Source organism: Anopheles ziemanni, chromosome 3, assembly GCF_943734765.1.
Source record: "Anopheles ziemanni chromosome 3, idAnoZiCoDA_A2_x.2, whole genome shotgun sequence".
In the NCBI taxonomy this organism is placed as follows: Eukaryota; Metazoa; Arthropoda; class Insecta; order Diptera; family Culicidae; genus Anopheles; species Anopheles ziemanni.
In genome coordinates this window covers 71,550,666-71,562,387 of record NC_080706.1, presented here as the reverse complement: position 1 = coordinate 71,562,387, position 11,722 = coordinate 71,550,666, and positions in this window count along the sequence as shown.

Below are 11,722 nucleotides of genomic sequence, written 5' to 3'. Positions count from 1 at the left end.
GTTGGTTTTTTTTCCTTTCGCTTTTCGGTTGGAAATTTTTCCATTTTCCTTCCACGTGGAAACATCTTTTCTTTTCCCTTCCTCAACCAGTAGGGAAAGACGTCGGAACGAAAAGAAAGCACGAACGAACGAAGCAGGAGAAAAATGTTCCGATGCTTTCATAAATTTCCACGAGCGTCATGTTTTTGGCACGAGCCGCCCTGTAATGTGATATTAAATTATAGCCTCCACGGACACACACACAAGGAGGCATCGCAGCTGTGGACGCGCAAGGACGCGAAAACATTTTTATCTCAAGGACGCACCGCTTTCTTTGCTTTTTCCCAATCAGCGAGGAAAATGTTTCATATTTTCGATGGATTTTTCTTTCAAAGCAAAATAATAAAGCAAGTGAATTGTTCTTTTTCTATGACGAGCAAACAAGGTGAGGCTGCCAGAAATGGATTTTGCTGACATTGATTTAAAAAATTGGCTAATTAAAAAATTATATTTCATCATCGGTTGATTAAATTCAATTTTCAACTGATCGGAAGTGATTTATATGATTGGTTAATTAAAACTACTTAAGCAGCTCAAGCGGCCTACTTCACAGATAGCGTAATGATTGTACATTAAAATCGTCAATTATCAAAACTCACAATCAATTCCACGACGGTACAATTATTTCCGATTATCGATGAATTAAAAACCCACCACCCGATCGGTGGTGTTTCGATTAAGCGGCGAGTGCTCCGTAATTATGCACCTTCGACATCGACACATCGATGGACGTGGCATTTTCAAACATTTCCAAGCCTACCTTGGTGTCCCAAACAAGGGGGGTTCCCCCTAGGTTTCCAGTCCCAGAAACAGGAGACAATCACAATCGCAATCGGAAAATCGATCGGAAATTAAAGCGACACGCGACGCAACAAACTGAGGAAAATATGTTTGACTATGTTAGACCCGTACGGTGGAGACACGATGGTTGGAAAAACCCTCGACCTGTTTCTTTGTGGGAGACACACATAGTTGGCCGGCTTTTCCTCGTCCTTCCGGTAATTTATGGAGCATTATAGGCTGCCGTTATTGGGCTTCCGCACGCCATCGGCTCGGCGCGACGTCCCGCATCGGAGACACCGGAGGCGAAATGACACGGCTCGTATGCCGGAATTGTCAAGCCACTTTCCAGCGTGTGTAATTTAAATAACATTTGCCACCGGTGTCTCCCGGTCGGCTTCGATCGATCCATCGGGTTTCCCGTGTGTATGTTTTTAAACTGTCTTGTGTCGTCTGTTTTGAATTACAATTACAGCTCGTTCGTAAGCTGCTCGTATGTTTGGTTTATGTTTTAATTTCAAGACAGACGAATAGTTGGGTTTCATTATTTTGGAAAAAAAACCCAAAACCTTACCAAATTTTGTACAATTCTATGGTTTAAGTTTGGCAACACTTCTTCTCCTAACGAACATTTTTTAATCCCCCATTTCAAACATCCTCTCCAAACATGGCATGTAGTCGTACCAAAACCGGCCTTTTATATTTTCTGCCGTCCCATCACAACCTGAAACACCCGGAAGAAAGCTGATACGAAAAAACAAACTCGTCTAAAAATGCCACCCCTAACACACAAACACACACTTACACCCGGTAAAAGCAGAAAAAATACGCCGAATCTTCACCGAGCGCAAATCATCTCATTTAATGGCAGTTCGGTGAATACGGCCCCGGAGAAGGAGAAAGAGATGTTCACCCACAACGCACCAGGATACGCACGGGGTTTTTCCCCGCAGGATCCACTCGTGGCTTCGAGGGCGTAAGGATACGACGGTGCGGTAAGATTACGCGCGAAGAAGCACTATTGCTTACCCACAGGATGGTTTTTTTTTCTCTCCCAACACGTTTGCGTGTCTGAAATTTATCCCCACGGAAGATGGGATTTATTCACGGTTAGGGAGAATGGTTTTTTTCTCGACTCGATTCGTTCCTTCGGAGGGTTCGTTTCACCCCCAAAGAAGCACCGAAAAATCTGTTGTAGGCAGGAGTAGTTCAGGTTACGGTGCGTGGAACAGTGATTAACAATTTTTTATTCCACTCGCGCACTTTACTGGATGAAATCTATACATGTTAATAAAAATGTCTGAGTGCTTACTTTCAATATAATAATATGAGGAAAAAACATGAAAGTTGGAAATGCATATTACTGTTGCACAGCTAGAAGCATTTTGGCAACTTTGTTAGTAATCCAACACATTTTTTTGTTTTTTCGACTTTCCTAAATTTATCCACGCATTGTTTATTCAAACAATTACACATGTTTTCACATCACTCTCATATCCAACTTAAGATTTCAAATTGAAACATAGAATACAAATAAACATGGAAGTTGTTTGTATTTAAACCTATTAGTAATCAAACCTCAAACACCTGAAACAAACTCGTTTTCTCCGTTTCATCGTTTTCTCTGATGAAACATTACAACGTTGAAAATATTCATGCAAAGGTTTTGTTCAATATGTTTTTACATTTTTGTTGTCGATGTCGTAAAAATGTTTTTCCATTTTAATTATCGATTTTGTTTTTATATGTTTCAAATATTCCAAAACCAGATATAAAATCAAGGCATTAAAGCTTGATGGTTATGAATGCAACAAAACAAATATCCTTATCTTAGAAACATGTTAAGTCCCGAAAAAAAATAAATGAAAACCTTTCTACACTAAACCAAAACAAATATAGATTTTTGCGCTTTTTTTTCTAGGAGTTGAACGAAGAACCCAGAGTTTCCCATTGTGGTAAACGATATTCGATCCTTTTGTCATTGACTCACACTACCTAAAACTCCCTATTGTGGTGTTTCCCCACGTCCAACCAGCGGAGCAGCTTTCACATGCATAATAAATTCATTTTTAATTAAAATATTGGCATGATGGGCATCGCTGCGCTCCGAATCCGAAAGCAATCAGCAGAAAATCGGGAAATTTCTTCGTTAGGAACCGCCCTCGCAGTGGACCATCGTCCGTCAAAATTGCGAAGAAAGGCTAGCAGTAAGCGTCGTTGTAACGACTCGTGTGGCCCCCGATCGGTTTAATGATTTTTGCATGGCACAGTCCCTGCTTCTCCTCCCCCCGAGCCCGTGGAAGACGAATTGCAACATTTCCTTAATGAAATTCATCGAAATGAATTTTTATCTCGATCTCGTTATCCTGTTGCAGGCCTCTCCTTTCGCAAGCAGTCAACCGTGGGCCTCCTTCTGATTCATCCTACCAACACACAAACACCGGAAGGGAGTGAGTCTGAGCGGCGTCTCGAGTCTTATTTACATACAATTAATCGTTATCCTGGCGGGCGAAAGTCGAGTGGATGAAAGGCTCGCTTTTCGCCAGGGCCGAAACCGGACCAGTTTTCCAAATGAGTGTCGTATTACACACCGCCGGAACGGAAACCGAGTGGAAAAGGGAACGAGCGAATGAAATGGTTACCGTCTTTCGCTAGCAGTAGAGGACACTGACATGCAGAAACGAAATCACAAAAGGATCATCGGACAGGTCATTTGCGTCGCGGGGGTTGATTTGGTGCGGCTTCCGGAATTGGCCGCGTTAGCAAATGTGGCACACGAGTTGAAAATGGCACCACCCCTCGTTTTCCATCGCTTGACTTTGATTTTGGGCCGGAGCGATGACGAACGATTCGACCGCACTATGGGAGAGGATAGTAGTTCTGTATGAAAGGAAGTTGTTCTAAAATATTTAGTCACACTCAAAAGGTAAAAGTACAAGGTTGATAGGGTAATGGTGTCAATAGTGTTCAGTCTTTAACTAACAATATGATGTGATTTATAAGTGCCAAGAACACAATCTTTATACCAATTATGATCGAAACACGATTTTTCTTTTGAAAAACATCTATTTTCACCATACACCATAAAAAAACTCGAAAAAAGCTCTTGGAAAACTTGGAAAAGACTGAATATATTTTGACTATAATTTATTTTTGAAGCATATTTCAAACAGAAGGACAAAAGTACGCAAAGACTAATGTATTTTGCGGTGGTTTATAGCGTGAAAAAAATCATGACATACGTGATCAATTCTTAAGGAGTCCAGCGTATTAGTACAACCTGTTTGGAAAATATTAATTTTGGGTCATTAATGTATTACGTACATCTCTGAAACACTCCGTAGAAAATCAAAGAACATTGTATACTAGATCAAATAACGCCATTGTATTTACTTCTTCGTAGGGCTAGCATTTTATTCCACTACAGCCACTATTGGTACTATCACCACTATGGAAACACATACCATAGTTACTTCTACATTATAGCTAAAGTTATCAGTAGCAAAATGAATGCTATACAAATATTAGATAGTGGGTTTTTAAAGTAGTTTCTTTTAAATTGGTTTCAAAACGAACGAGAAGTTATTATAGAAAATTAAAAATAGGCCTAAAAAGTAAAATATAATTGATTATTCCCTATGCACAAAAGAATACATGACTGCTTGTGTTAATCAATCATCTATTAACATTTATAGACGGCCTTAACGCTAGAAAAAAATGTTATGCAAAAACCTAATTTTTAAATTCGCTATAAAGTAACGTGGCTCAAACAGTTCGACTTCATTAAAATTTTAACATAATTTATTTGTTAAATCTGGGCATTTAGTTATCTTTTAACAATGTTGAACAATGTTGAAATCGTAGATTTTACTATCATTTTTTAATTTGGCATCCATTTATTAAGTTAAACATATATTTTGCCATACTTTAAACCCACATTTAAAATTTTGTCCAATTCTCTATACGGACATGGAACGCAGTCCTTCCTCACCAATGAAGACTGATGATGGATGGGTGAAGCGGTCCACCTAAAAGGTCCGCTGGCTGATTAATCCCAAAACCTCCCAATTGCTTGTACCGTACGACTTCATAATAATCCTTTGCTTCCCACAGCAAAACTCGGGAGGCCCGAAAGAGTTCGCTCCCGGGCAAAAGGCGGCGAGATCTCACCAACTCCCGTCCGTCATTCACCACGCTGTTGCAACCGACGGCCTGCAAAAAAAAAATACGATGGTGGCGGTGGCGTGCGAAACGGTCTGCCCGGCTGACATTGAACCTTCGGAAACGTCATGCCGCCCATCCTCACCGCGGTCCGGGTCGCTCGGAAAAGGGGCGTGAAAATGAGTTAACAAATGTATCGCCCTTTATCTTGATCCTATTAGTTTATTGCGTAAAGTCTGCACCCCGTTACGGGAGACCGTGCTCACAGGTCGGCTGGCATAAGTTATGCTGGCTGTCCTCACACCACCCGTCCTACCCTTTCCCACCCACTTCGATCCGATGGCCCGCTCGGTGTTTCTTCGCTTTGGGAGGAGGTTCCTTCGCCCCTTTATCGCCGCCGGTGATGAGCCGCTGGCTTCCGGGCAGAAGAAACTCGGCATCAGGAGGACTCATTTTTGCGACAATGGACTTCTCCCGAGCCGAGGGTTGTCTCATTACGAGCGGGAGAAGGGTCACGGGAATCATTAGCGACCACGATTCGTTGCTTCGCTGATTGGACTCGAACGGCTCCCGGTGTTGAATTGATGCAATTTCCAATTCTCCCCCGAGGCCACGGAGCCCCGGAGGGAGGCCGTCCCGGCGGAGCGTGGACACTATCATAAATCTGTTGATTGTTCGCTATTTACGCACAAAAATATGCGACAAGCGCAGCCGTGGAGAAATGCGAATATTATGGGAACATGTTGTCACGCGCCAGGGTTCGGAGAGAGAAAGAGACATTTTCGTACGCACGTGGTGTGCCGATAAATTTGGGAACTGACCTGACACATGCAACATCCCCGGATCGAGCTTGTCCCTAGGAGGAAAGCATTATTTTGGACATTTCGCTTGTTTATTACTTCTTCCTAATGATATGTTGTCCAAACGACGGTTGGTAGTAATGAGTATTTTATGATTAACCGTGCTCTGATCATATCCAATTTCGCCTCATTTTTTATTTGATTGTACGATAAGAGTAATTGATTTATTTTCGATAATTTTTGCAAAATCAACCATTGAATGATCTTGTCTTGTAATTTTTATTATTTTCCACGGTGACAAATTTGTAAATAGGACAGTAATTCAAAACATTTCATGTTTATCAGAAATAACTCTGAGATGAAATTGGATTTTTTCCTAACACCCTAAAACAGGGATCGGCATACATTTCCTAAAATGGGCCAGATGATTATAAGAAAATAGAAACGCGGGTCGGATACCTTAAACGATGATTTAAAGTTTTTAAAGACGACTTTTTTTCGACCGTAGTATAAAATTTCTAAGCAGTAGTTACATAAAAAGAGGCAAAAGAAGAAATTCAAATATGAAGATTTGAGATGAAAAATATCATACTTGTTTTCGTTGAATTTTGAATTTGTTTTTCAACATTTAACAGGAACACCTCATCAAACAATATTAATCTTTAAATATGAAGTACGAAGTACGGATAAAGTCAGTTACCGACCCTTGCCCTAAGACATCAATCATAGCTATATTCAGATCATTTAATTCTCGTTTACTATTTCAGTTTGAAATAAAGTGGGACAATGGATGTCACAAATTTACATGCCCCAACCTTATCATGGCGTAATTCGCCTTCATTTGCGCTTCACGATGCGATAATTTTCGTCATCGTCCGAACCCGTGACCGGATGTCACTCCTACGGTCAATCGTCAAAACCCTCGAGTTGAAGAGAAAAAAAAGACCAGACCAAATGAGCCCCGAACCGTCGATTGTGGCAATGTCATCTGGAGAACACAGTCCGACTCGATCATTAGACGACACCGGAAACCACTTTACCACCGAGCGAATAGAAAACAAAAACCCTACAATTTCACGCTCGATGGCACTAGCTTTTTTTTTTTGTTTTGCTTTTGTAAAGCGCGATGACCGGTCATGACAGTTTTTTTTTTCTTTCCTCAAAGTCGTCATACTGAACTGTCATTTCTATTTCTTACCGCGTTTCTTGCAGGTTCTGGACGTTAAATCTCCACATCATTCAGTGGTGGACTGAAAATTGTCTTTTATTCCCCTCACTACTACATTACTCCCCAACAACTACTTCTCTATCGTCTGTCCCTTTGTCATTTGGGAAAAAAACCTTTCCCCTTGAAATTCGTCTCCTGGATGACAACAATCCAATGGCCGCACCACGGTGTGGTGACTGTCGACAAGTCATACGGACGATAAGGCTAGTAACTTCCTGATAATTACAAGCCATTTTCCTCCTCCGAAGCGATTTTTCAGAACTCGGCCATCCGTTATCCGGAAGATGGAAGGGGGAAAAGTAAACCACAAACGGCGTACGCAGTTCAGCTAATTCGACACATTTCCTCTTCCACCCGAGGGGGTCAGTTTGTGGTTTAAAGAAAAGTCTCGAAAAGACTCGGTAAAAGAACCTCACCCGGCCAAGATTGCGTGGGTAAAGAAAACACCACAAAAACCACAACGGACTAAATTGTAATCTACGGTAGACTTCGAGCCCTATATTTCGTCCCACTGGGACGGACTTTCCTGCTCGCAAACAAAAACAAATTACTTTACTCACTTGGAGGTTGACTGTTTTTTTTTTTTGCGTTACCATCTTTGTTTTCGTCCTTCGTTTAGTGATGCATAATTATATAGCTTACTCGTGGAGTGTCGTCCGCTTCTGAAGGGAGGTTTTTCTGTTGTAAAAAGAAACCTCACTCCAACAGGACGCAAGGAAGCAGGAAGCAGGAATTAATTCGAGCTCACTCCTCAAAAACAAGCGACAGCAGAAATTAGAAGGCCGTGGCAAGATTTTCCTTAAATCGTTGTCAAGTTAGCTTTCAAGACCCAACGAAAAGCGTATTCCCTCTCCTAACACTTGGCTGCTCGTAAAACATAATCACACCTAAGTCCGACCGTTTGGAAGCCTTGAACGGTCTCCCGCACCTGAGGGCCGGTTGGGAACATTTGCGGAAGCCACTTCTTCCAGGAACAGCATTTTTAATTATAGGCTACTGCCTGGGCACGGATCGTTTCCTGCCGCTGATGATGAAGTTAAACGAGGCAGGATTTAAACGAGAATTAGTCCTACCCTCTTGGCTGCATGTTCGTTTCTTTCGGTACACTTTTTCCTTGGGGCATGAAGATTGTTTTGCCTGCGTACGGAAAGATATTTTGTTCACTTCGATGATATGCAGTAAAAATTGGAGCTAATCTCCCCCGGATGATCTCGAGGGAGGAACTTCTGGAACAACAGGATAAGAGGATAACTCCCCGACGGTGGATGAGAAATAACGTTTTGTTCTTGCTCAAGAGCTAAGGATATAGAAGAGGAAGCTAGCCCCTTGTGCATCGCTGCATCGTTAGCGAGGAAGGACTCCCTTTTCGGTTACGCCTGCAAGATGTTGCCGTAAGCAATACACGATCGATTTTATTTCTTCATCCGCAAACCGTCAATTAAATTTCTTGTCGCTGCTCGACTGTCACCTTTCTTTCCCTTCTTCGTGCAGGAAAGCTTGCAGGAAGGAAAAACACAATCGAACCCGAAACCTGAACCCCCAGAAGAAGCGCGTCGTAATTGGTCATCGCAGTTTGGGCATGAAAAGTCAAACACAAACAATAGGAAAGCCACGGCACACGAGCCCGCCACGAATACAATGCAAGATTGTCTGCCACGGTTCGGTTGCTGGCCGTTTTCCCTCTCGTTTGCACGAAAAACACACCGACACACAGGTGTCAAACGGCAGAACGTTGGTCAAACTCGGTTGAAGAAGGGGCCCAAACGCTTCATCCTCCGGATGGCAAACGGCGCAAAGCAAACAGCGAGGTTCTGCAAATGCTCGGCTTGACCGGAACGACGTTTTCCACGAGGTTCCCGTTGGGCGCAACAGTTGGTTTTTCGCACCCTTCGAGAACGGAACGACGGACGAATCGACTGCGGACCAGGGTGGACGTTTATGTTTCGCTTCCCTTTTTCCTTCGTTCGCCCTCTTTCCCTATCCTTTTTCCTCCGTCGCCTGCCAATCTCTCTCGGACCGTAATAATTATCCCGTAATCCGCGTATAATAACCACCTCCGACAACTTACCCCCTGTCCGGGCGTCGGACTCCCGCTGCACGCAACTGACCGGTTGAAGTTTGAGGAAGGTTCAGGATCACGTTGCCTCGCTGACGAAAGACTAACCAACTTTTCTTGGCAAGTTTGCTTCGTAGCGCCTCGCTCCTTTCCTCCGAATAGAACCGTAATTAATTTACTCAAACCTCAAACCATTTTCGGGCCTCCGTTTGGGAGTTTTTGTTTCGTTCGATTCTTCCATTCCCTTCAGGTTCTATCTCGTGTTGATCTTGCACTAACGCCGGGTTTTCCCTTTCTTGGCGGATGGTTTTCAAAGCCAACTTCGTCCGTCTAATGTTTGGAGAGGGATTTTCGGACTTGCGGTTCGATTGTTATGGCACGTTAGCACTTTCACAGTACACGGGTTGCACACTGACTCAAATTCCCACTGAACTGGGAGTGAGATTTCGTTTATTTAACTCAATTAAATCGCAGTGAAACATCGATGCTCTTTGTGATTAAATAGAATGGCAAATGCTTGCATATCTGATGTTCCGAACGGAGAGATTTGAAATAAGTTGGGAATAAGAGTGTGATGTGAGTAAGTAGGCTTTGACAACAATTTAACGAATCATAAAATACATAAAAATTCATGTTGTATGGTAATTAATAAGTGAGAGTTTACGATTTTATTATCAGACAAAATTTATTAAAGGCAAATTTAAAATTTCCGGTAAACATTGAACTCAAACATAGAACAAACAAAATTGAAGCTGGTGAAGAAGTGGCAAACATAAGTAAGTTCAAAAAGTATTCGTCTAGACGAGTTTGCCTTAAGAAACCCAGATTTCAGAGAATTGTAGGTGCAAAACAAAAATCTAAGTGAAAGGTATAGTGCGGTAATGGTCATTGCACTAACACTGTTCGAATAAAAATAAAAGATGTACACAAATCAAACAGTAAAACTTATTAAAAACAAAAAATAGCAGGAGTATGGGCACTTACACAGCATTGAAGGGGGATGATCACAAAAGCTACATTCAAATTTCAAAACGCAAATTTAAAAATAAAAGTGCCGAGAAATTAAAACTACAAGGAAGATTAATATTCCAACAAGATAACGAACCACGCAGTCTTGAATATCAAGCTCTAGCTTCTTCATAATGTCCAAAAACAACTCCATTCGAGTCTAGATATGGATCCGATAGACCGAATACAACCCACCGCCATGGCAAATTTGGTCAATTCCATGCCATGAAGTCTAAAACGTCTCATTTAATCAAGAGGATACCCTAAAAACTATTAAATTTTACCACTTTACTTTGGTTGTCTTGAAAGTAGGACAACAATTTGACATAGACGTTTTTTTTATGTTCGTAATAAATGGAATTTTTTTTTGTAATATTTTGATATTGTGACCCGTGTTTTTGAGTTTTAGGGCTAGGGGTGTTAAGCTCAATTTTTTTATTAATCTTAATTTATTTATCTTGAATTTGAATATTCGTGGTATTTTCTAAACGTCGTATGAGATTTTTCTTAGGGCACTCTTTGTTTTATGGTTTTTAAAAATCAAAACAGCTATTTTTGAGACATTTTTACTTTCAAGAGTTATTAAATGACAACACTTTAAAATTTTTGAGATTAAAGAAAGTAAAAAAAAAATCTGTTTGTACATTGAAAGGGCTTATGGACAGTGTCCAACTCAAAAACAATCGGCATTAAAATCAAATGCTCAACAACGGGCTGCAAATGCATGCAAACTATCGTTCACTACTGTAAGCTTCTCGTTAGAATTTTATATTCATCCTCAAAGCCGCGAAGAAACCCGGCCTCAACTCACGGTCAATATTGGTTGCATGGCGATCCACTCCGACGAACATCCGCTTGCCTCGGTGCAGCTCGTATCTGCTTGTTCGAGAGTGTATTTAACAAATCACTTATCACCTTCTTTGGGTCGAACTTTCCTTCCACGCGCATCCCACTCCCCAACCCTGCCCGAACCTTCGTCACGCACAGATTGATGGTAAATTTAACGTGAAATTAGTAAATTATCGACTTTGGAGCATTCAGCCCGTTTTCTCTCTCCCCCAACAGCGGTCCGCAGGTGAAGATTACCAACAAGATTGCGCCGTGCGTTGGTTGGGTTAAGCCAACAGTCTCATCCCCTTTACCTCGTTACCTTTCTTCTACCCCTCCGGGAGCCACGAGTTTCAGGATCTCCAGTTTCGAGGCTCATCGATCGGAGGTTTCTCCAACTCCATGGACGAACGTCGACCAAAGCGTCACGGGATGTTTTCGCGTTCCGCCCGATAAGAGGAAAGACAAATTAGTGCGGACGTGCCTGTTTGTCGCCGTCCACCGGACCTGATCAAACCCCTTCCTGCCAACTGCCCCAAAGGAGATCGAGTGAAACGATGGAAAGGGACGGACGTTCGAGAAAACATAAATAACAAATTCGATAATCTTGTACCGAAGTGTTAAGTTATTTGACTTTTCCATTTGTACCTCATTTCGGGGCTCGGTGTCTCGTTTCGGAATTTCGTTTCGTCTTCTTTTTTTTCGAACAAGCTCCACCGATTGGTGTCTTCGATTGGATGCACTTTGTTGCGGCAATAAACAGTTAAAACTGCAGCTGCATGGCTTGTCTTAAGGTGATGGCAGCAGAGCGCAGCAAACATG